The sequence below is a fragment of the Pseudorca crassidens genome, chromosome 5 (genome assembly GCF_039906515.1).
Source record: "Pseudorca crassidens isolate mPseCra1 chromosome 5, mPseCra1.hap1, whole genome shotgun sequence".
NCBI lineage: Eukaryota > Metazoa > Chordata > Mammalia > Artiodactyla > Delphinidae > Pseudorca > Pseudorca crassidens.
The window spans coordinates 69826110-69852760 of record NC_090300.1 but is presented as its reverse complement, the minus strand read 5'-3'; the positions used below and the strand labels follow the sequence as shown (position 1 = coordinate 69852760).

General features: G+C 43.1%; 2 long non-coding RNA genes across 3 annotated transcripts; one reads left to right on the top strand and one right to left on the bottom strand.

The window, feature by feature from the left end:
* The first annotated feature begins 292 nt into the window (after positions 1 to 292).
* On the top strand, positions 293 to 15394 carry LOC137224468 (uncharacterized). The gene is made up of 3 exons (XR_010943349.1): positions 293 to 378; positions 14030 to 14081; positions 15206 to 15394. It is a non-coding gene; the product is annotated as an uncharacterized lncRNA (long non-coding RNA).
* A 1755-nt stretch (positions 15395 to 17149) lies between these two features.
* Positions 17150 to 26618, bottom strand: LOC137225021 (uncharacterized). 2 transcript variants are annotated; one of them, XR_010943645.1, is made up of 5 exons: positions 26354 to 26618; positions 23010 to 23227; positions 22054 to 22232; positions 19437 to 20331; positions 17150 to 17457 (listed from the first exon to the last, which is right to left on the bottom strand). It is a non-coding gene; the product is annotated as an uncharacterized lncRNA (long non-coding RNA). The 2 variants fall into 2 exon arrangements; XR_010943644.1 differs by lacking the exon at positions 17150 to 17457 and having other exon boundaries at positions 19392 to 20331; positions 26354 to 26616.
* Between the last annotated feature and the right edge of the window lie 33 nt (positions 26619 to 26651).

The window sequence follows — 26651 nt, the reverse complement described above, 5'->3', positions numbered from 1 at the left end:
CGGGACCCAGCTTAGTTTGTGCCCAGCTCAATGCCCATGGCTCAGAGAATTGTTCTCTAGTTTAATCCAGTCCTCCCTCCCTTGGCATGCTGCCTGCTCCAGCTCAGAAGTTAAAGGTTGCACTTCCTTAAAATGTAGTATTTCCCAACCGAACCTGCATCAATCAACTGATTAGTATAACTACACAAGCATTGCTCAAGGCACAGAGCTGGCTAATGATCACCGGCTTGGTCTTGTACCAGGCTTGTCTTTCCCTCCAGCGGAGAACTGACCACTTGAAAAACAAGGCATAGGAAGATCTAAAATACAATGGGGAGAAGACCATGTCGAGCTGTCATCACCTCTGGAGGCAGCATTTGTAGCATCTGGCCAGATGTGGTAAGGCGGTTGAGTCCTGGTGTGCACGGTGGGGTGTGGAGAGTGACTCATGAGTTAAAGAATGACACGGTAAAGGAGCCACTAGAGAGGTTTCCTCCCCTAACTCTCATCATGCCTCATCTTGGGTTTGCATTGATTTGCTGGCTGGATGAAGGAGTGCAGCCCGACGCTGGCAGGCATGGCAGCTTGGTCTGTGTGGATCAAGAAGTGTTCGGAATCTTTGCAGGACTCACCCTGACTTCAGGTGGAACCCAAGACGAAGGAGAGAGCCCCATCCCTAGAAGGACTGGACCTGAAAGGCCAGGTCCATGCTCACTGATGCCAGGTGGGGTGTTAAGGCCTGGCTTGCTCCTCTGTTCTCTCTCAGGAATCACAAATGGGTGGTAATATCACTAGCTGGAGAGTAGTACTCACGTTTCCGCTCCTGCCTGCTCCTGTCTGGAGTTACACTAAACTTCTCTGTTTGAAAAAAGACTATTTGGCTCTAAACTAAAATATAAGGCTCACTAAACATCCTCCTTCCAAAGAATACAACCTTACCTCTTTCTTTCTTCTCTCTCCTCTTCCTTCTCTGTCTTCCTTTTGGTTGTTTAGGTTAGAATACATGATCGCAGGGGATTTAAACGTTTATCGTGGTCACCAGAGAAGCCCAAACATGAGGGTTTTGAATCTGTTGGGGAAAAAAGGGAAGTGATACTGGCTGTGGGGTGAGGGTGACGACATCAAAGAGAAGCTGTGTTCTGTTCCCTACAGCATGGCCAGGATTTTTTACTCCAAGAATAGGATTAAACAACAGAGCTTTCCAGGAAAAGAATGAATTTTTCTTTTTTTCTTTCTGGTTTTTTTTTGTTTTTTTTTTTTGGTCCTTCTACATTCTTTTCCCAATCCATTCAGAAATGGGCATCTACATTGGATACCCAGAGACCCATGTCATTTTGTGCAGAGGCCTAATGCTGTTGAAAACTTGTACTAAAACTATAATTAATGAAACAATAGTATTCAAATGGTTTTAAACTCACTGTGTTTATCCTCTGAACAACACAACAGAGTTTGAAGGGAAAAGTATGAATATTACCCCAGGTTTTTGGGAAAAGCAGGGCCTGAAAGTGAAATGCCTTGTTCAGGATGGAACACCTGGCAGTTAGAAGCATCAAAACATCATCACTCTTTTGGCTTTAGGCTCAGTGTGATTTTTATTACATCTCACGGCCTCTTCCCACAGAATGATCTTTTAAGATTAAGTCTTTAGACTCTAAAGTTGAGTCCGTGGAGTTACTAAAAGGACTCAGAAAAAAGGAGCTTTGAAAAGGTTATATTCTCATCCTTCTTTCTCTGCACAGTGTCTGGGAATCAAGGGAAAGGATTATTTTTTAAGACTGCTTTGAAAATTGGCCGGCCCACGATTACTTGACTAATGCCAGTAATAAAATCCTGTATATCAAAACCATACTCTTTTTGGTTTTTCTTGGCTCATTACTTGCCTTAGCTGAGTCGCCAGCTATGTGCAAGTTTACTAGTAGGGAGGTTTTCTGGGAGCAATGACCAGTTATGTGGTTTCTGTTGAGATCCAGGAGCAAATTTAGGCAGGTCCATATCTGTTATCAGGGAGAGGCACCAGTTACAGAGCACGCCCCGAGCCGGTCGGCACTGCCCAAGAGTTTTGTCTAGCAGAGTCTAGACTGATCACACCTGGATCACCTCTGGAATACTAGAGAGAGAAGTGATGACTATTGATCAGAAGCTGGGTCTGCTGCTGTGGGCAATCAGGTTCTTGAAGAAAACTAAACAATTTAGGGTGCCTACTCATGGAAGAAAGTTTCTAGTTCCTATCAAGGTTAAGGTCCTCCTCTCTCAGTCATTATCAGCATCTTCACATCAGTCATTGGCGGGACCTTGGAGAAATCAAGGTAGGATGACCAGTGCGCTCAGCTAGGAGCCTGTTTCTCTCCAGGCTCTGTGTGGTCTTAGACAAGTGATCTGCCTTTGTGGATTTTCGTGTCCCCATCTTAAGGGTTGGACTACATAGTCTTTGACATTTCCAGGCCTGACATTCTTTGGCTCTATCTAGAATATCAGATTCTGGTCTGTACATGCTTCACCAAGAATGTTAAAAAATCCTCAAACTTCTTGTCTTGCCTTTAGTCTGCCTCTCTCTTCTCAGGGTTGCCAGGGTGACAGTGAGCAGGAGAAACAGCACCTTTTCCCCCACAGTAGTCAGAGGTCTCACTGTGATCACCCAGCACCCGCCTCCCAACCTCCCCAGTCGCCCGTCTACCAATGACTTTAGGCTCTGGCAAATAAAATGCACAGACACGACAGGAAACCCCTTACACAGAGGGCTGTCACTTTAGGAGGGGAAAAGGGAGTCACAGGGAGGGTGAGACACAGCCAGTTCCTGAGATGGGCCAGGACTCCAGCCCAGACACACTGACATCCCAGTTGAGTGTCTGTTTCATGGCACCAACACGCTGGATATTTCTTTTTATTTTAAGCTCTCCCTTGGATACGATAATATCTTCTGTTCACGATTCTCAGAATCCAGAGGATTACACTTCCTAACCTAAATCAATTTCAAGTGACTATCTGCCCTACGTTCCTATCCCATATCCATTCTAACTCCTTCCTGTCGCTTCTCCATCATTAGCTTTATAATCATAAGTGTTTCCAATTCTTTATCTTGTGGCTTTTTTAGAGAAAAAAGATGTTAGGTAAAGAAAGAAAGAAATGAACAATAAATATTAACAATTAAATAATTTCTGATTTGAATACCTGTTTAGTATACAAAATTAGAAAGCAAATAAATGATAGTAAATTAAGACCTCTCATTATCCCATCACTCAGAAATATCCACTGTGAACATTTTAATGAATTTCCTTCCAGTAATTTTTCTATACATACACACACCTATTTACTATTTTTACCTTTTCATTGATATTTCAAAGAGGTTTTTAGGACTCATCATAATGATACGACATGGGTCTTGTATCAGTTGTGTAAGATCTAATTCCATGTCACTTCTCTTTCCTAGTTGAACCCTAATTGATACAGAGCGTGTTGTTGGAACTCCTAAAACATGTCAGGTCTGGATTTCGGTACTGGCTTCCCCACCTAGACATATTCCAGAAATGATTTTTTTTTCTATTCTTTTTCAACTCTGCTCAATGTTATGTGGCAGTCTAAATGAGAGGGGAATTTGAAAAAGAATAGAAAAAAAAAACGAGAAATGAATTTTGAAGCATTGGACAGTATGTTTTAAAACAGTTCCAGGGTTTTTAAAAAGTCAGCCATTGACTATTACGTTTCATATTTATTGAATATCTGCTATACATATCAGACATTACTAAGTGATTTACACGCATTCTATTACTTAATCCTAATCCCTGGGGGTGAGTACATCATTGTTCCCATTTTGTAGATGAGGAAACTGGGGCTTAGGGGAGTTCCAGGGCCCAAGGTTGCATAGCTAATAAGTGGCAGAGTCATGATTCAAGCCCAGGCAGTTTGGTTTCAGAATCCACGCCCTGAACTCAAAGTTAAGTCACTCATTAACGCACCAAGCTGGAGGGGAGTCACCTATGGGTAGGAGGGCAGGGTCTCTGGGGCAGTCGCTCGTACTGTGGGAATACATAACCTTGTGAGACAGACCTGCTGAGGAAGGTAGCAGATGTGCTGGGGTGAGCACTGGACTCTGAGACAAACAGGCATGGCCTCCAATCCTACTCTTCCAACATGCCAGCCATGTGACCCTGGACATGTCACTTTCCTGTCTGAGCATCATTGCTCTCAACAGTAAAAGGGGAATAATAAGATCCATCTTAGAGGTGGTGGTGAGGATTAAGAATGATAACACGTAAAAGTACCTGGCATGTTTGCAGGCATATAGTAAATGCTCATAGAGTTTAGTTGAATCTGCTTCTGAGCAGAAATTTTCAAGTTGAGACCTGGTGTCTAGTCTTGGATCCAACACACTTGGTATGTGATTTTGAACAAGATAACTGGGGCCTTTCTAGGCCCAAGTTCCTCATCTTTCTAAGAGGTGGTTGGATTAGATGATCTCTACTATCCTGTTTAGGATCCTGGGCCTTCAGCTGGTCTTAAGAGGAAGGAATATGGCAGACAGTGTCTTCCTTTCTCAAATCAATCTGAAATGAGGCCGGACTCTCAGAGAACAGTATGTTGCATGTTGCTCCTTAGCCCCTCTGGCTAGCAGATGTTCTTGACTAGATCCAAGCCCTTGGAGCTTTCTGAAATGTCTGATGTCTGATGGAAATCTCAACTATTTCTTAGAAGGAAGGGGTGAGTCCTTTGAGTGCCAGAACACTGTTGCTTTTATTAGCCCTTCTAGGAAAAGAGAGGTTTCCCAATGATGAAACAAAAGAACTCTGCCTTGTTCCAAAGAATACAGTTGGGAAATCATAGATCCAGATGATTTCTTGGGTCCCTTATGCTTGATCATTTTGTGATTCAGCTGTAAGACAACCAGCTGAGTTTTAACCGAAGGGCTCCTAGATGCTGAGCACCGTGGAGGGTGGAGAAGTGATGTGTATTCACTCTAAAGATACCTGCAGTCTGCCTCCACCCAAGAAACATAAGCCAAGAGTTGAAGGGGACAGACAGGTTTTGTCAGGTCTTCACAAAAAGGATATCAAGGTTTCCCCCTAACCCCCTGGCCACTCCTCATTCATCTTGGCTGGTAAACTTCTTCCAAACCTCTGACCAGGACGTGTCCTTAGGCTCAGCCATCAGACCTCTTCCTTTCTGTGCTCACTTCCCTGGGGATCTTATTCAGTTTCACGGTTTTAATAAAATCTGAAGAGTGACAACTCCTAAATTTCTATCTCCAGCTTCAATTTCTCTCTGGAACTCCAGACTCCGAAATCCAGCGGGCTGTTCAGTCATAGTCCTTTGCCTGTGTATTTGGCTTCTCTGACTGAACACCTCCAAGCTGGAGTTCTCAGTGTTCCCCTGACTCTTTCAGATTTGTTCCACTTGCAGCCTTTCTTTTCTTGGTAAATAGCAATTCCACTTGTCACAGTGGTTCAGGCCAAAGAACCTGGAGCTGTGCTTGACTCTTCCTTCCCCATGACCTACATCCAAACTATCAGTGATACTATTGGCTCTGCGTTAAAAATATATACAGATAGCTAGTGGGAAGCAGCCGCATGGCACAGGGATATTGGCTCGGTGCTTTGTGACAGCCTGGAGGGGTGGGATAGGGAGGGTGGGAGGGAGGGAGACGCAAGAGGGAAGAGATATGGGAACATATGTATATGTATAACTGATTCACTTTGTTATAAAGCAGAAACTAACACACCATTGTAAAGCAATTATACCCCAATAAAGATGTTAAAAATATATATATATATACAGAATTTGAACACTGCTCACCATTTCCTAGTCCAAGCCACCATCATCTCTCTCCAGAATTATTATCACGCCTCCTAAATAGTATATATACTCCCACCTTGCCCATCTCAACAGAGCAGACAAAGCTCTGCTGTGAAAATAAACTTTAGATTCTGTCCAAACCCTCAATGACTTTCCATCTCATCCAGAGTCATAGAAAGTTCTTCCAGTGCTCAGTGGGATGTGTACAGTGTACTTCCCCTTCCTCTCTGTCCTCCTCTCCCACTGCTCTGGCCTCCTTCACTCTGCACCAGAGACACCAGCCTCTGTGCTATTCCTCAAACACCCAGTGCACACGTTGGCTCAGGGCCGTGGTGCTTGCAGTCTCTGCCTGCTGCTGTCACCCTGATACCCAAGCGGTTCTCTCCCTTGCCTCCTTTCTGCCTCTAGTGTAACCTGCTCAGTGCACCTACACTAGCAGTCTGCCTCACTTTGCATCCTTACCCCTCACATATGCCCTGTCCCTCTTCTCTGCTTTTTTCCTTTTTAGCTTTTATTACCATAAAACTAATGTTTTTATGGTAATAAAATAAACTCTATTTACTCTTGAGTTTATTGTCTGTTTCTCCCCACTAGAAGACAGTAGAGCACAGAGCCTGGCATTCAGTAAATTTTAGATTAAAAAGTGAGTGGGTGGTTGGCCAAAGGCTTCATGGAGGAGCATGGGTTTAAAAGATGCTCTGAACCATGGGGAGGACCTGAATGACCAGAGGCTGAGAAGGGAGTGCCCAGGAGAGAAGAACACTGGTGGGGACCAGGGGGGATGGGGAAAGTCAGACTAACGGACTTGTTCTCTGTCAGTCTATACCTTCCTGTTTTTATTTCTTCCAGGATACCTATTGTCTGTCTTTTAGTATGTAGCAAAAATCCCATGGCTGCTTGGTATAATAGAAAGCTCATGGATAGAATTCAGAGTCATAGACCTGAACCTGGAAGTGTGACCCTAGACTAGCCACTTAACCTCTTTAAGCCTCTGCTTGCTCATCTGCCACAGAAGGATAACAACACTGGCTTGTGTTCTCATGGGGCTGTTGTGAAGATCAAATGAGGTGATGGATGGGAAAGTGCTTTACACTCTGAAAGCGGGATGATTGTAGGGGATTAGTGAAATGCATGAGAATGTCGCTGAAATAATCCCAGTGGCAAGGAAAGGGGAAAGGAGGCTCCAAACTGGTGATGAATTCAGAAATCTTTCATCAGGACTTTCAAGTATGGGAGGGACATGGAAGGCAGGATTGGAAGATGTACCTTCCTGAAGACATGGATATTGTCCCCTGTGCTATCGGTAAATAACAATTCCATTTGGTACACTTGCTCAGGCCAAAGAACTCGGAGACATGCTTGTTATTCCCTGTACACCAGGTTCTGGGAATTACTTCTCTTTTCATCCTTACATACATTTGGAAGTTGGGTATTATTCCCCCTTTCTTTAGAGCTAAGAAAACCGAGGCTCAGAGAAGTTAAGTAACTTGCCCAGGGTCACACAGGTATTTGGCGTCAGAGCCAGAAGAAACTAGCTTTGTTTTAAGAGTCTGTGCTCTTTCCACGGGCTGCCTTTTCAGAGACCTAGATGCAACTAATTCAGCAACCAACAGCACTGCCTCAGTCACCTGAGTTTGGGCAAGTGAATAATACTCAAGTCTAACATCAGGGATCCAGGCACATAACAGACTCTAAGCTGTTAAATGTAATTCAAAAAGTGAAAAGGAAGGTCCATGTGCCACCTGTGAATCTAAACCCTTCTCTAGGCCACTGCCTTGTGCTATGAATGTACTATGTATGGCAGTATATGGTAACAATTTAGAAGAAATCAGGATTTTGAGCTAAATTTTCAGCAGAGCATAAGAATAATATAGCTTAGGGCTTCCCTGGTGGCGCAGTGGTTGAGGGTCCGCCTGCCGATGCAGGCGACACGGGTTCGTGCCCCGGTCCGGGAAGATCCCACATGCCGGGGAGCGGCTGGGCCCGTGAGCCATGGCCACTGAGTCTGCGCGTCCGGAGCCTGTGCTCCGCAACGGGAGAGGCCACAACAGTGAGAGGCCCGCGTACCGCAAAAAAAAAAAAAAAAAAAAAAAAGAATAACATAGCTTATAGCAATGCCCTCTGGTCTTTCTAAGCATCAGAAATAAATTTTTAAAGCGATGGTATAAGAAAAAACTTTTTGGATGGTTAACAACCCAGTCTAGATTTTAACCTATAACCCTTCTGCAACAACGGGCCTGTTACCTGCCACATATGGGATTTAATCAATGTCCACTAAGTATATGCAGGCATCTCCATGTGCATGTATACCATGTACGTAATAGGTGTGATTCTGGTCATTACGTATGTAAATTCATTTGGATGGATAATGGATGTACAGATGGGTGGATACTGGAGTCACAGGTCAGAGAAATGCCAAAAAAAAAAAGAAGAAGAAAAGAACAAAGCCTGTAACAGTGCATAGGATGCTGATAGAATGCTTGCTTTAAAAGTTTATGCACTGGGCTTCCCTGGTGGCGCAGTGGTTGAGAGTCCGCCTGCCGATGCAGGGGACACGGGTTCGTGCCCCGGTCCGGGAAGATCCCACATGCCGCGGAGCGGCTGGGCCCGTGAGCCATGGCCGCTGGGCCTGCGCGTCCGGAGCCTGTGCTCCGCAGCAGGAGAGGCCGCAGCGGTGAGAGGCCCGCATACCGCAAAAAAAAAAAAAAAAAGTTTATGCACTGGGAGATTTGGATTGACATATATATACTAATATGTATAAAATAGATAACTAATAAGAACCTGCTGTATAGCACAGGGAACTCCACTTCGCTGTACAGTAGAAACTAGCACAACATTATAAAACAACTATACCCCAATTAAAAAAAAAATTTATGCACCTGAAATTGTATTAAGCACCTACTGGGTGCTAGTGGTAGGGAAAAGGAGATAATCTCTTTGCACTGGCCTCAGATAATCATAAGAAACATATACAGACAATTTTAAAGAAGTGATTTTTATAGGTAAGAACTACTTGGATTTGGAGGCAAAGGAGAACCATTTTCTCTTTGGTGTGAAGCACCAATTAGAGTGTTAGGGGTGAAAGAGGCCTGGGGCATCTGGTGCATTTAGACATTTTAGACTATAAAACTGAGCTGCATAAAGCAGGGTTACACAGGGACTCATAGACAGACTTTTAAATAAATCAATCAATAAATAAAAACAACCTTCTCCCTAGCCGCCACTGCTTTCTGAAGGTGCTACGGAAACCTTGAAAAATTGGTCTTTGCGAGGAAGCAGAAAACCCGGCGAGACAGTGTACGGTCAAGAGCATGGGCTTTGGATTGAACTCAACCGGGCTTCAAACCCCCCTCATTGGCTCAGGAGCTCTTTGATCTCAGGGATGCTATTTCCATTTGGAACCTCTGGGTCTTGGCTTATGAAATGAAGACCCCTGCCTATGTCTCCTGTCAGTATGAAATTAGATTATGTCACAAGGGGCTCAGCAAAGCTCTCAGGATCTCACTCCTCCCCACATCCACAACCCCGCTCAGCCTCTCACTTCCTCGGCACCCTTGGGTGCCTTCTCCATTCTCATCTACCACACTCAGGTGTTGGATCAGATGATTTCTAAGTTTCTGTTAAATGAGTCTAACTGTCTAGTCCCATTGTTCACCGGATGGCTGGGATAGCTGGACAGGATATCAAACAGTCTATTTTCTACCCATTTATGTTAATGAGCCATTTACTGTGCTCTACCACATTTAATCCTCAAAAGAAGACCTGTGAGCTAGCGGTTGCTTTCCCCTTTTATAAATCAGCATACCAAGGCAAGAGGCAGAGAGAGAAATCATCTTAGACCTCTGGCTTGGCATCCGGCTTGCAAGGAGGCTCTTGAAAGGCTTGACAACAGCTTTCAAAACCAGGCCCTTCACTATATTGGTGGCCGTGAAAATCAAATGGAAACTTCCCAGTTTTCATTCCATGCATCCTTCCTCCTCTTTGCACTAAAAGCTTTAGTCATCTTATCTCTCGTTTTTATTGTCTTTTTCTGATGTTGCCCTTCGGAGGCTGAGGTCGTGACCCTCCTAAGAGCCTTAATCAAATCCGGAAGGCAACAGGACTACCGAGTCTTCTCTACCTGATTCCCAGACTGAACATGCACAGACAAAGCTGATGCTTGGGAATCCAGCCCTTGCTGCCTCAGGCCGTGTGGCTGGCTGCGAATTTGTACCAGCTCTTGCCTGATGGGCTTGCTTTGGCATTTGACATACATGTCACTGGATCCACGGTACAGCCAATCTTTTTCTCTAGCCACTAATTTATATTTCTCCTGGAGGGCCTAGAACTCTGCCCTACACAGCGGGTACTCACTGAGTTGCAGATGGTACCGCCAACCAGTGCGGACCCAGGTTACATCAAGTGTTTCAGCAATTGCACCAAATTGCTGGCCAGCCTTGAGGGTTTGGTCAGCCTCGTTCCCAGCCTTTCCCCTCAGAGAATCACAAAGCCCAGTTGCAACTAATTCTTAATAATGCAATTAAATTTTTGGAAACCAAGCCGGGTTTCATATTTAAATGTTGACTTTCACCACACTGCAGAGGTTGGCCAAATGCAGGAGTGACTGGAAGGATTTGGCCAAGAGATGAATCGGGATTTTCCATTTTTAGAGAAGCTGCCTGTGCTCAAGCACAGGTAATACTCCAGCCTCAGGGGTTCCCAGGGACCAACGAGTGGACAAAGCATGAACCCGAAAATCAGCGTGCCTCATAGGGAATCATTAGTATTCTCAAAAAAAAAGTAGAGGCAGAATTGAACTGTTTCCTCTTTGGAAATGCAACACCACCTACCTCTCAGGGCCATTGTGGAGATGAAATCAGAACATATATGAAAAGGCTAGCTTGGAGCCTTGCTCAGAACCGGGAGCAATGAATATATTTAGTTGCTAGCACTGCAACATGGGAAAAGGCACTGGTCTGAAGTGAAATGACTGGGTTTTGAATTTCACACTGCATCTCACTAGCCCAGCTGGTGCCTTCCCATCCTGGCTCCCAATCTCCTCATCTTTCTAATTGGAATAATAATCATGGCATACTTCACAGGGTCACAAGGAGGAGCACATTAAAGAATGACTGAGAAAGTTCTTTGCAAACTATACAGCTTTCTAGGCAAAATAAAGCATTATTAGGTGTATCCCTAACCTCTGTGCTTTTGTTTCAGCTCTTTGTTCTGTCTGAAATGCCCTCCTCCCCACACCCTCTCTTCTGAACCTGGCTGTTGAAGTTCTAACCTTCATTCATAAGGCAGGAGACATTAATGACAAAGAGCAAAGTATTACATCACTAGGGTTCAAATCCCCATCTCTGCTGTTTGCTAGCTGTTTGACCTTAATTACTTTCTGTGCTCCAGTTTCCCATCTGTAAAGTGAGGATAACAGTACCACCCATTCTATAAGATTGTTGTGAGGATAAAATAAGCTCACAAGTGTAAAGTACTTCAGAACAGTATGTACTAAGTCCCATATATGTGTTAGCTCTTATTATTTCAGAGATTTATTACTTTGATGTTTATTTCAAGGATACTTTCATAATTTTACATTGTTTTATTATTATGTTCAAACTCCACCCCTCCAAGAAACGTTTTTAGATCTCTTAGTTTGAAGCAATCATGTTCCCATATTTAACCAAGTATATTGTTTGTAGCTCAGTGATGGCCCTTTTCATTGCTAGTATCCAATATATCTCTCTCCTGCACTGACCTTATAGCCCCGAGTGACAGAGGCTTCCCTTCTTACCTCTATACACATGGCTGATGCACAATATTTGCTGAATTGGATGGAAGGTATGCAAAGTATACAGATGAATAAGCCTAAATATACTGGATGAGAGCTGATCGCAACTGTTACATGATACCTGTATTTTAAAGACTGAACACAACTGCAACCTTTAGCACCATACCTGACATATAGCATGTGTTGTGTAAATGTATTTACTTGGAAGGATGGAAAGATAACTAAAGGTACATTAAATCCAATGGAAGGTTTCAGTTTATTGGGTCCCCCTAATTCAAAACATGTATTAGATGACTAAGTTACTTATCACAGGTGCCAGGGCGAGATTAAGATACATACCAAGGAAAGTAAAAGTAGCTCCTGACTTTCCGGCACTCACATTCGGGAGGAGAGATGGTCCGGCTACTAGATAATTGCAGGGGCCACGGGTGCTAAACTGAGTAGGATGGAGCTGCACAGGAAAGTGCCTTTGGCAGCTCAGTCCCCACTGTAAGGCAGGGACCCCCTCAATAGCAAATTGCCCAGGTATGTTCATGTGAGATGACTGCATCATCTTTTCAATAAGTAGGGAACCAGCAGTAAAGCTTCCAAGTTTCTGAAAGGAAGAGGGGAGCAAATTAGTTATGAGGACGTGGTGGTTTACATATAGCATATATAAAATAAGAGACATGACACCATGAGCCATATCTGTATAATTATGTCTCACATAGGCGATTTCTCAGTCTCCCCCATTTTGATGTCAAATGTTGACAAGACATTGCAAAACAAGAAAAGTGCTTTTCCAAAAGGGAGACCTAGTCTCCTATCAACTCCATTTCCACCAATGGCTTCACTTTAGCTCCCAATTTTGCTATCAGTTGAGAAACGAGTTTAGACTGGAGTATTTCTAAGATCCAGTCCACCTTTACCATTTTCTATTCTATTTTTCTATGCCTGGTCTGATATGGAAACCAATATTTTCTCCTAGCTTCAAATACTACCTCTATTCTGACGAATCCCAAATTGATATCTCCAAACCAGACATCTCTTTTGAGAGCAGATCTTAAATATCTAACTGCCTACTTGGACACCTACTTCAGAGACATCTCAAACATACCATGTTCAAAACTGAGCTCTTGATTGCCAGGAATTACCCCCCTGCAAGTTCTTCCTTTGCAGTGTTTCTAACTCAGTAAATAGAAACACATCCACCCAATTGCATAAACTGGAAACTTGGGATTCATTCTTGATACCCTTCTCTCCTTTACCACCCACTCCTACTCAACCCAATCTCTTTTTCAATCTTGTCAATTCTACTACCAAAGTAGGTCTCAGACCTTCCATACCTCACCACCTGCACTGCTACCTCACCACCTGCACTGCTACCTCCCCAGGCCCAGCTACCTTCATCTCTCCCTGGGACTCCTACCACAGCCTCTTCAAGAATCTCCTCGTGCTTCTTTCTAATTCATCTTCCACACAATAGCTGGGGTGCTTTTCTTAACATATAAATCAAATCATGGCATCCCTGCCTAAAAACCTTAAATAACTTCTCAACACACTTAGAATGATCTCTAAATTTCTGACCATGGTCTACAAAGACCTACATGGTCTAGCTCCTGATTGTCCCTCCAAATCCATCTTTACCACTCTCTCTGTGCCATGCTGGCCTCTTTCAGGTCTCTGAACATGCCATGGTTCTACCCCCTTTAGGATTGTTGACCCCTGTTCCCTCCACTCAGCAAACTTTCCTCCGCACTCTTGGCCTGGCTAACCCATCCTCCTTTTTCAGATCTCAGCTTAAAGTTTACTTTAATAGAGAGGTCATTAGGTAAATTCTGTCCTTCCCCTATCTCACAGCACCTTACTTATTTCCTGATTCTCAGTTATCATAATTATAATGCATACTCATCTGTGGATTTACTTGTGTAACGTTCGTCTCTTCCATTAGACTACAAGCTCCTCTAGGGACAGGTCTGTAATTGTTCTCTGTATGTGCAAAGTCTAGCCTGGTACTTAGCAGAGGTGCTCAATTCATAACTTTTGTGCCTGCATATTGATAAGACCTGAAAATATCAACATATGTTTATTCCATGCTGAAAAAGTCCAACCAAACAGGTGATAAAATAAGGGAATAGAGTTGAATATTTTCTGTTTCTCCAACCTTTTCAGTTCCAAATCCCTAGAATCTTATAGCACTCCTCCATTTTCTTACTGAAACTTCCCAGCTTTCAGGGTTGAGAAGGGAAGTATCTTTACGTTCTTTTGCTTTGCTCCGCCATCCCCCTGCCTTCACTGACAGATTTAGCTTTGCGCAGGAATGTGGCTTCCACAGGTATGATTGGATGAGACGTGTTGGGAACAGGAAGGGTAGAAAGGGGAAAAAAAAAATAGGAACCATATAGGGGAGGCGGTTGCCCTTGTACATCATCCCAGCCCTCCCAGGTTGGAGGGTTTTTTGTATTTTTTTTTAAATGCCATGTACATCCAGTATTCTCTTCTTCCCACCTCTAGGAATCCAAAAATAAATGAGCCGTTGATCATGGGTTTGGTGCTGGCAAAACTGGTAAGTATGGGCAGATATGGTCTCAATTGAAGGAAATTTTTCTTGACACATGCCCTGGCCCCTTTGGCTTCATCTTAACCATTGCCTTGTTCTGTTACTAGAGTGAAGCCCTTACCTTCTCTCCAGCACCCATGCTCATGTTTTCTTTCCTCCTCCCTATCAAGACCAACTTGCTCCTAATCCATTTTTATATTCACCGCAACATTCGTGAGATCTGTTGCGCATTTGTTGCAGAGGTAGGAAGGATTAGAGAGCTGGAGGTAGGAAGGATAGAGAGCTGCACAGATTCTCTTAGGGGGCAGAGCTGGCCCAATGTTCTCCCTGTCATTTGGGTCAGGCCTTTGGTAGAAAGTTATCCTACCTTCGTATTTTAGTAACTCACCCATCAACTCAGGACTTAAAAAAGTTATAGAAATCCACCTTGTTGCTCCTAGAAAACAGCCCTGATAAATTTGTGCTTTGTTTATACCTTTTTCTAAGACTAAAGTTGGCTCAAAACAAATGATTTTTTCCAGCTGGGTGAAGGGGATGGGTAGGGAGGGGCTAAGGTAGAAAGAGGAGGAAGAGGAAGAAGGTACCAAAAAGGAGGATCTAATAGTGGATTTCAGTTCCCACTACTGGGAGATGGTTCATTTCCAATTCTGCATTTCGAGGACATGAAGACTTTCTGATCTTTTTTATTCTCTTTGGATGAGTATGAATCCTCCCCAGTACTTTATGTCTTCCTGTACTGAAAGGGTTAAAATATTTCGGGAAGTGAAATAACCATTTTTAAGGATGGTTACAGAGTCAAGGCAGGACACTTCAAATACATTGTTCCTCAGATAAAACCTGAGTCACAAAATCAGTTATGGAATAACCTGATGGCTTTGCTTCTCTGTGATGATTCACTCATGAGTTTGTCCATTCGCTCCGCATTCAACGACCACTCTGAACTGTGCATTATAATTTCCAAAGTACTTTCCCCTCTATGGTACTTGATTCTCATGGGAATCCTGTGATGTAGTCCCTGTACAGAAATGACCATTTTAGAGAACAAGAAACTGAGACTCACAGAAGTTAGTCAGTTGTGCAGCTTTAACTGGAACCCAGATCATCAGATTGCACCCTGAATTCTCTTTCAGTTCTACCTACTTGAATTCAGTCGACATTTCCTAAGTGAGCACCATGTTTTGGATGCAAGTCCAATACAACAAAAATGAAGTTCTCTTGTCTTTGAGGAGCTTCTAGCCTACCAAAGGCAGCGATCAACACCTGGGTGTGGAGTGGAGGTAAGTGCCTGGGTTCTTGGAGAATGCTAAGAGTCTGGGGTAGAAAACTTACAGGAGACGGGATTGGAAAGAAGTTTGAGGGCCTAAGGGGCTTGATTTATTGATTCACCATCACCATCGTCAAGTCTTTTCCATGTACCTTCCCAAACTATGGCCTTTATGAATGATATTATTAATCTTTTTCTGTCCCATTTTCTTTTGAGCATTCTGCTGGCATTTCACCCTCCAAAGGGTGGGTGTTTCTTAGCAACCTTGATGTTGAGACATTGAAAGCTGCTAGACTTCCAGCTAATTGTAAGATTGCTGAAATTGTATCTGGTGGTTTTATGCACGTGCCATAGGAAGGAGATGGTTACAACTCCTGGCACATGGGCCCAACCCTCAGGCAGTCTGGGCCTTGGCAATAAGGTGCTGTGAAAAGTGGCATGGGTGCGGGGCTAGCACCTGTTTATATCACCTGTTAGTTTATTATCCAAAGGTCTGGGATGCCCAGAGGTTGGGGTAGACTTGGGTTTAGCTGAGTAAGCTTCAGGATCTATTAGGGGTCTAGATCCTGTTAGAGGTGGTGTCGGGAGCTAGAGTCCAGGCTGCGGATGCTACTTGAGGCTGTGTGCTTTGGAATAGCATGATGCTGGGTGATCTCTCTGTTCATGGTAGAACCTGTCAGGCCCTCGAAGTTGTAAAAATCACAGTCCAGCTCTGGCCTGCAGGCTGAGCAAACCTGGTGATGGTGGTGGTGGGGCTGTGTATGCTCCAGGCTCTTGTGGATTTTCTTTGCATTGGGTATTGGGTATTACTGGATGGTGCATGGAGGCAGCTGGGTTATATCCTGTTCTAATCAACACTGGATGAAAAACCCAGAGGCTGAACCTGCCCAGGGAGGGAGTCGGTGCCTCACACTGGTGCTGGAGCAGGAGGTAGGACACAGCCTCTGGGAGGAGGCCAGAGAGTTTGGCTCAGAATCAGGATGTTTGGCCTGGCAAGGGGGCTATCGTTTGCATGACTTAAAGCAAGCTTTTGCACCATTCTCCGCCTTTTTTTTTCTCAGTAGACTGTGTGTCCCCTGGGGTCAGAATCCCCTGTTGTATTTATATTCATTTCCCCAGTATTCAGGGAAAATAGTGTCTAACCCACAAAAGACTGCCAATGAACTGTGTATTGTGCGAACGAGTAAACGAATGAGCTGAGTATGAGGAATTAGATCAGTGGTTTAAGGGAAGAGGGCTTAACAGAACCATGGTCCTTACCTCAACTCACCTCCTAGATCCTGACGTCTATCCCCATGCCCTTTTCTAAGAACCAGAGATTCAAAGAATGGTAACCACCTACTCCCAGTTCCTAACAAGCTTGTGATTCTCTAAAGGAAACAACATTGATAGGGCTTATTTTTAAATTGTTTTCCTCAGAATTCACTAGTCAAACATGTTATAAGAATGAAAACCAGGCTTCCCTGGTGGTGCAGTGGTTGAGAGTCCGCCTGCCGATGCAGGGGGACACGGGTTCGTGCCCCGGTCCGGGAAGATCCCACATGCTGCGGAGCGGCTGGGCCCGTGAGCCATGGCCGCTGAGCCTGCGCGTCCGGAGCCTGTGCTCCGCAGCGGGAGAGGCCACAACAGTGAGAGGCCCGTGTAGCACAAAAAAAATAAATAAATAATGAAAACCAAATCTCCTGTAGCCCCAGAAGCATCTCAAAGAATGTCTTTTTACCAGGAGATCTCCTGGGTGGCCTCATGGAGACAGTAAAGTAACCAAGGAACCCTTTTTTTTTTTAAATTAATTTTAAAAATTTTTGGCTGTGTTGGGTCTTTGTTGCTGTGCGCGGGCTTTCTCTAGTTGCGGCGAGCGGGGGCTACTCTTCGTTGTGGTGCGCGGGCTTCTCATTGCGGTGGCTTCTCTTGCTGTGGAGCATGGGCTCTAGGCACACGGGCTTCAGTAGTTGTGGCACACGGCCTTCAGTAGTTGTGGCACATGGGCCTAGTTGCTCCGTGGCATGTGGGATTTTCCGGGACCAGGGCTCCAAACGGTGTCTCCTGCACTGGCAGGAGGATTCTTAAACATTGTGCCACCAGGGAAGCCCCAGGAAACTCTTTTAACATTTTCAAAAGCTGTGAAATAACCAACAAACAAGATAAGCACACTAAGACCCAGCAGGCAGAGACAGATCAAAGATTTACAGGATCTATTTAATCTCATTATGGTCAATGTGCTCAGAAAGGGTGAGGTTTTGTTGGTGTGGAGACAAGTGTCTCCCAGAGTGAAAGGTCTTCTCCAAGAATGAGTGGGCAGTTCTCACTTTTGCTCTAGGCCCTAAAGATGTGGGAGGCTTCAACTTTAGGTCAAACATTCAAAACTGTGAATTAGAGGACTAATTGCTTGCATTGAAAAGATTTCACTTAGGGCTTTTCAGTGTCTTGAGTGTGTGCTTGTGAGATAGATGGACATCAAACTAATATATAAACATTACACAGTTTGGAAGATAAAGAAAAGAATAAAAGGAGAAAAAAGCATCCATAACCCTACTACCCTAAGACAGCCCATGTAAATAGTTTTTTGTTAATTGTGTACTTTTGTTTATATCCAGTTTATTTTTTATGTATAGTAAATAAATATACTACATACATATGTATAAATACACTACATACATATATATATACTGCTTTTCACTTACCTGTTACCATAAGTGTTTTCCAACTCTAATTTTTAAAAATTAGTTGTATTATATTTAACCATTCTCCATCCAATACCCTTTCCTCCAACCCAGTCATAATGGAACATGTAGGTTGTTCAATTTTTTTGTTGCTAGATATAATGCTTGAATGCATATATTCATTCAAAGATTTTTTTCCCCTATATGTTGAATTATGCCTTGAAGATAGATTCCTAGAAGTGGAATTACTGGGTCACAGGGCATGACTACATTTATGATTCTTGAGACATGTAACCAAACAGATTGCTGACAGTAATGATAACCAAATTGGACTATGATAGCATTCAGTCTTACCTCATCTCACCAAGAAGAATTTAGATGTCAGCCTCCATAGTGAATATCAGTCTTGGTTCAAAGATCTATAACCACTTGGCAGAGAGGCTGATGCAAGTGGGAAAAGGTGAAGGGAAAGAAGGAAGAGACACTTAAGCTCCCATTGGAACTGGACACCACTGGTAACTGACAGGTGGTTAGAAATGAATGAGGCATTTCTGAAATAATGTATATCAATGCAATAGCAGTCCTTAGTTTACTAAAGGGAATACTACAGCAAAATAAATGATTCAGGGTGGACTGGTTGATGGGAAGCAACTCTACCACTAATTTGTGGGATGGTCTTGGCAAACCATTTCCCTCTCTGGATTTTTCTAGTTTAGGTAATGGGGTCATATTCAGATAATGAAGACAAATTCATAGAGTTATAGGGTCCAGTTAGCGTTCTTCTCTAGACCCAGAGTTAAACTCTGATGAGGTCCACAGTTCTTTTGGAGTTGTACAATGAGATACCAGACATTCTAGGAAGGTCTTGAGGCTCCCCCAACCTCAGTGATGAATCCCTAAGTATCATATGTCTACTATGGACTGATAGCTAGATCTTTCAGGGCCTTGTTTCCGTGGAGGATTTTCAGAAAGAAATGTGGAGTAAGCAGATTGATGAGGTGCCTTGAGTCATCCACCACCATGACAACACTTGGCCTTTGGTGCTTCCTAAGTGTTCTCCTCACAGTTCTGTGTCCAGATGGTGACATAGAGAAATTAGCTAAATTGCTTTCAATTTAGTAAACTAAAAGAATAAACGCAGGTTCCCTCATTTTCCTGACTCTGTCTGGGGGGCATGGTTGACTGGGAAGAAAATCTCTCAGATTTCAAGAGACCTAGCTCATTTTTGGAGGATTCTGGTATTGAAAAATAAATAAATAAATAAGGATATGCCCTCCCCAAATATTTTTTAAACAGCAAAATTGAGAAGATAGTGCAGTTTCCCATTATTATTAACATTTTATATTACTATGGTACATTTGTAACAACTAATGAAACAACACTGATACAATATTATTAATTAAAGCTCCTCATTTATTCAGATTTGTCTGGGTTTACCTTATCTTTTTCTGTTTCATGATCCCATCCAGGATACTACATTACATTAAGCTGTCATATCTTCTGAGGTTGCTCTCAGCTGCTGCAATTTCTCAGACTTTCCTTGATAGTTCTGTGGAATACTGGTGACGTCTTTTGTAGGATGCCCTTCTGTTGAAACTTGTCTGAGACTTTTCTCATAAATAGACTGGGGTGTGGGAGGAAGACCACAGAGGTAAAAAGCCATTTTCATCTCCTCAGATCAAAGGTACATAACAATCAACATGGCTTATAATTGCTGATGTTCACCTTGGTGAATTGGCTGGTGTAGTGTTTGTCAGGTTTCTCCATGTAAAATGATTCCCTCCCTCCTTTCCTCCCTTCCCATACTGTACTCTTTGGAAGGAAGTCACTGTGCATAGCTCACACCTGAGGAGTGAGGAGTTACACACCACCCCCTGCCCCCATCCTTGCTGGCAGTGTATCTACATAAATGATTTGGAATTTTTCTTCAAGGGAGATTTGTCTCTTTTCTCTGATTTATTAATTTATTTAATAATTTATATCAGTGTGGATTCATGGATATTTCTTTTAGACTTTGGATTGTAATCTAATATGACTTGATTTCTTTTTTTTTACTCCAAATCTTCCAGCTTTGCCCATTGGGAGCTCTTCAAGTGGCTCCAGTGTCTCTTTGAAATATGCCCCATCGATGTAGTTTTTGTGTGTTTTTCAGCAATTCTTTATTTATGATGCTATAAGATGTTCCATTCTGATTTTGAATACTTCTTGCCCCAGTCCTAGATCTAGAACCAGACGTTTCTCCAAGGAGCCTTGTTTTCCATTACTGCACAGAAGTATCAGAAATCAAGATCTGGTACCAGGTGGGCTCTTTGCTAGTGTAGCATCGTTGTTTCTAGGCCAAAAATATATTAAATTTTACATTTTCGACACCAGCATACACACAATTACAATGCAATTGTACTATTCATAAGATAATTATAGGTTTATTAACAGTATTAAATCACAGTACCGTAGGAGCCTGTGGCGGCTCTGACACTGAGTCCTACCCTGGGACACACACAGAGAACTTGTGGATGAGGGTCTGCTCCTTTCCATCCTGTGTACGGCTAAGACTGATGTAGAACCTCAGTGGAGATGATGTCAAAAGTCTAAATGTGAGGCCTTCTCTGAACGTAAGGACCCAGCAAATGGCTCTTTTGCAGGGCTGCCCACCCCACGTCCTCTTTTCATGATAAAACATGGACAAACATAGTGGATTTAGAACCAGGACATCAAAATTCTGGACCTGGCTCAGTCTGATCCAGTGTGTGTGGCAAATACATTCTGTGTGGGCCTCAATTTCCAATGATATAAATTCAGTCGTGTGGAATTGGACAATTGCTAAGGACCTTCCCAGTGCTAGCATATTGTAACTCTCAATAGTATTTCATTGAGAGAATGTAATTGGCTCCATCTCTCCTTGTACATGGGCATCAATATTCCAGAAGGTCTAAGAGGAGGGATGGTGGTGGTGGGGAGGTCACTGTCAATAAATAGGAACTACACTTTAAATTATGTCCTGAAGATGCTGAGGTCCGTTAAAGGCTTTGCTAGGCAATCAGGCCTGAGAAACATTAGACCTTTCTTTTTAAAGAATGGAGATAAAAGAAGCATAGGAAATATTGGTGGAGAGTTACCTTCAAGTTTGTTCTGGTAGAGTAAGGCTTTTTTTTTTTTTTGGTAAGGGCAAACTCCTCATCTGTTATTTCCTCTGACGTCAAATAATTACCTTTAATGCAGTGATGGTTGAACTACCTCTAAGTTTCTTACCAGGAATCTCTATCTAGTTTTTTCTTTTTTTTTCTCCTTCTTTTGTGTGTGTGTATGTATATGAATATTATGTCATATTTTTTTACATCCACATGGGGCCCAGCGGCTTAAGGTGTGCCCAGTTTACAAGTGTCATCTCCTTCCTATCACTGACTGGGACTGTTTCCAAAAACAGAAGAAGGAAAAAAAAAAAAAGAACTCTAGTGCAGAAAAGACACTTGGGAACTGTCACATCCGATTATGAATGCAGGAGATCAAAGGTACAAGGTCTTAGAATCGGCCCCTTCCAACTCTTAACATGTAAAATCTTCATTTGGCTTTTGGACCTACTCAGCAGAATCCCAGACTTTGGTCTACAACTGGTTAAAAATTGATAGAGGTGAAGATTCTGGGACTGCCTTCTTTACTTAGAAGTTTACATTTTAACTTCTTTTCCCACCCCAGGGACACATTCACTCAGCTCCTTTCCATCCCCCCCTCCACCTTAAAGTTACATAAATATATATTTAGACACAAGGTATCGAATTTAGAACAGATAGACTGTGCTGCAAACCATCTGGTTTATTCCTTCACACAGTTGAGGAAACTGAGTCCTGATAAGTGGTTTTGCTCCACGTCCCATAAGGAGTTCCAGGCAGAACGGTAATTAGAAACCAAGGTTTTCTGGCAACAAATCCATGTTTTTTCCCCCTACCTCACACTGTGCCCCCACGGAGTTACACGTTTGTGCGTGTGTCTCTGTATGTACATATGTTACATAGACACCGACATGTAGGAAACATGCACCAAGCATCTGTGGTCTGACCTCAGGGAACAGTTTAATGACTCGGATTTCAGGCAGCTGACAGGGTTCCGCTGGTGGAGGTTGAAATAAACAAGAAAAGCCACTGTGGAGATGTGAATGGAAAAGTACCGAGCACTCCCTTTCTCAGCACATTCTTCCGCTCTCCAGCTCTCCCTGCCGTCAAGCCGGCTTCAGATAGGCTTCAGCATGGTCAGGTGTACAGAGGGCGGTGTGGAGAAGGAAAAAAAAAAAAAAATGCAGGCACAACACGCAAATCAAGTTTTTCCAGTTCTAGCCTTAGGTAGTAAAGACAGCTAAGTACAGCAGCCCAGTGGGCCAGCCACCCTGAGTTTACAAACACTCAAGTGCTTTCCTCCCTGCATCCCCTTCCTGGTCCAGCTGCTGCTTTCCCTCATGCTAAGGTTTCATAGGAAGTGAAAACCCTGTTATTCAAAACAGTGATGGAGTGCTGTAGACAAATGATTATGCACCCCCCCCCCATCACTTCTCTATTTTAAGCTCCCGAGATATTTATTTCCATTTTAAATAAGTGAGAAAAGTGTGGAAAAAATCCGTGTTTTGGGGGGAAACTCTGAGCTAGGCCAAAAAGGTTTCTAAACTAAAAAAAAAAAAAAAAAAAAGGTCTCAGGATAATACAGGCCAAAAGCAGGCAGCATATGGACCAAAATTAAATGTTGACACTTGTTTTTCTGAAGGTAGTGGCTGGAAATCATCTTTTTTTTTTTTTAATGTCTCAAAACTTTCTGCTCAATTTCTCTAAATCATACCAAGAAAACACCTTTCTTTCTCCAAGGATAATGTAAGGAGCTTGTTTATAATGGCTCTAAGTGAAGGATTTGAAATAAAACTAATGGGTAAATAAGATCTCCCATACCCATCAAAAGTAGCTGTTGAGTACCATAGCACAGGTGACAAGCATAGCCAAGCCCAGATGACAATCAAAACTCAATACTCACTGTGACCTGGAGTCTGTTCTGAGAACCAGTTTACAATTTACACACAGCCCAAAGCAGCCTTGCTTTCCTCAATTCTGCCAGAAAACAAGATGCCCATCTCCAAACCCAGGTAGTCAGATCACCCCGATTTTCTAACACAGGACCATCAAACCACGTAGACCCGTTTTCAGTTGTGTCCTGGGGTCCCACACGCCTCCAGTGATGGCTATCCTGTCCTCCTGAAAGAAAGAAGTCTTGAGTGATCATCTTCACGGTTCCTTCCAGTTCTAAAATCTGTAATTCTGCGATGTGATAGTTTAAAGATCTACCAAGGTGCCAGAAGTTCCTGACAGGTGAAACCAATTTCCTGTTTGGAGTCCCCTTAGAAAGAGGACAGGACAGTGCTTATTCCAAGGATAGTTTCCTTTTCAGCTATGATTGAATGGTGGGGAAGATTCTCTGGGGGGAACTGGATGCAAAATCTGTTCCTTTCCTTAAATAGATGTAATATTAAGACCAAGCTATTTTATTTTGTAACAAAGCTTTTATTTACCCAGAACCTGTGATTAGTAACCTATTACTATGCCCAGAACACCAGGCAAAGGGGCTGGCCTGGTCCTCTACTCTGAGTATTAACAGCCAGAAACCATTAACTCATAGGACTGGTTGATACACAGCCCCTCCAAGCCCACAGGAATCACACATAAGACCCCAGACATGGAATCTCTCTTTAGAGATTCTTAAGGATGATTTAAAAGAATTTGAATATATTCAATTCAATCCTTTCTTTAATCCTAGCACTGCTGGAATGAGGGAGGTCCACAAAGTGACACCAACTGGTTACTACTGGGGAGAGATCAAGAATGAGAGAAGGCATTCTGGAAGAAATTCAACTGGTATAAAATTTGATAAAGTTACTTGCCTAGGAATTGAAAAGAGATTGAGAGGTGGGTACACGATTTTCCTCACCATTCATCTCGTAGAGAAAAGGGGACCTACCTAAAAGTAAACCTTCATCTTTAAAATAGCTTCAATAATTTTTTTTTTTTCATTTAACCGTCTCCTGTTCTGGTTAATTTCTTTCGGTGTAAACACTTCAATTTGGAAAAAAAAAAAAAGTAGAAATGTGGGACCCTGGCACTGGGTCCCGGAAATAACGTCCTGAGAAGGTTTGCGGTCCCTGGCGGTAGGATTAATTATCTACAAACCACGCCTGGTGGGGTCTTCCTCCAAGGGCTCTCCGCAGAGAATTAAAGAAGGGTGAATTTATTCCCAGCCCCCGCTCTGGTTTGTTCTGCTGTCTGACGGAGATTTCCCTTTGCTCTGCAGCGCCCCCATGGGGCTAAGATTGGCGTGGCAAAGAGAACGAGGGAGGGGCAAGCTATGTATTTAAGGGGGAGGGGGGAGCCAATGAGGCAGGATGGCAACTTTGACAAGAAAAGTGACCCCAAATCACAAAAGTAATCTCATTGTAGGATCAGTAATAGGGCAGAGCCATACAATTCACATTCCAAACCACACAGACACCTGAGAAACCCTAAAGTTCTTATTACTCATAAAAGATAGAAAAATCATCACCCATACAAATACACAAAGACCATCACTTCAGCAAAATCGGGGTGTCATTTTGAATCCAGTGGGATTCCTTTAAAACGCTTTGAAAATGAGGGGGAAGGGGACAATCAGAAAAACAGATAGTCTCCCGTCTGGCCAAATGGATCTGCACTGGATGACATCATGTGTCTTTGGGGGTAAAATGTTCATTTTGACAACAGTGACAGCATTAGGCCTGTGTATATTTTTCAAAAATCCTTCACAAGACAGGCTTTTCTGCAGAGACTGCAGTAATTCATCTGTCAATAAGTATTAAAATATTCAGATTTCACAGGGACAGACACTTACGCATATTTCCTAAGCTCCAGCCCTTGTGAAAATAGCCGACCCCTTTGGATCTCTCCTGGTTTTAAAAACCCCAACACAGCCTTTTCCAAAAGGGGGCTGCATTGACAACCACATTTTCAGCGATAGATCTGAACTTCTTATGGCATTCTGGAAAAGAGACCCCAAATATCCCAGGCAACAGCCAGCAGTCTTTCATAGCTCTGCTCAGTTCTATAAACCCAAACTGGGGTTGGGAGAGGTAGATTATTTTGGGAGATATCTTTATTGGAAATTAACATGTGCAGAAATTTTGCGGAACCTTTAAGAACTCGTCTGTAATTTAATGAGTTGCCTGAAGGACTCTCATAGCCAAGGCTCAGAACAGCCTGACCTTTGAAAGCTGCTTCTGGTCCAAACATTTGGGGTTAATACTTGAGGAATCTGAAATATTATTTTCCCCTCACACCGTTCTTTTAAGAGAGAGACATAAAAGAAACAAGAGTCTCCCTCATTCAGGGATGAGTAGGAGGGGAAAAAACCCCAACCAATATTTAAATAGGGAAACTGGCAGTTCTGAATAAACAAACCAAGGCCCACAGTGGAATGATTCTGCACTGCATTTGCCTTTAAAAAGAAAGGAAGTAAGGAAGAAAGAAAGATTTCCCCCTTTTCCTCCTCCTCCTCCTCGAAACTCAGCTCTAAAGCTAAGAGGACTGTGCTGCGTGCAGCGCGTTGTAGTTGTAGCACAGTCTGTTCTAAACACACGCAGTATCTGTGATACTGGCACGGTAGGCCTTTAGAATTCCCTCCGGCTGATCTCTTTAAACACAGACAGGAGAGATTTTTTACAACGACCTTGAAGCGAGCTGGGCCGGGGGGAGGGGGGGCGGAATCAAGACCTTAAGAAAAAGCAAAGCACAAACATGTATTTGGCTCACGGAATTTTGTAGAACACACGCATACACACACCCACATAATACACACGTTTCTCGCAGCAAGAAATTTCCTAAGAGTCAACAATAACAGAAAGAGTAAACCCACCACTTGCTGTCCTGGAAAGAAACAAACCAAAACAAATCCTTTGAACATGTCTCTCAAGTGCAGGGGAGCGTCCTCTCAGTAAAAGTCCATGGGGAGAAAGAAAATTGCACCCTCCCCACCCCCCAAAAAATGGGGGTTGGGATGTAACATATACGACAAAAAATTCAAGCTTCTTTCAATAGTATCAGTATTAAAAAATAACACATCTTCCTTAAAGCGCTTGAGAGATGAGATTGGGGCAAAAACACTCAAAACAAAATCCAACCGATGCGGGATCCTATGATTTACGTAACATCACAAAGTTGCAAAAGGCAAAAATCAGAAGCAAAAATCCGAAACCCATCAAAATACAATAACCCCAAATCCCGAGCCACCACACCAACAAGGAAAAAAAAAACAAAAAACAAAACTGTCCCAAATAAAAATAAAGCAAATGAACCCACCGAAAACTGCTTGGCAAATATTTTTCTCGTGGTGCCTAATATTCTAGCTGGAAAGAGCTGTGGTGTTTATTGTTTTTTTCTCTTACTCGCCTCGAAACCTACTATATATAACAGACTTTTCCCAGAGGTTCGAACCTCTCGCTCCCTTTTGTGTGTTGAGCTCGAGGAGCTGAGTTTACGGGGAAGAGAGGAGGAATTAGCCCCAGACCCCGGGAAAGCAAAGCGCACTCCCCCTCTTATGTCACCGAATAGCAAATTAGTTCTCAGAATTCCAGAGGCCGAGCTTTGCTACAGCAAA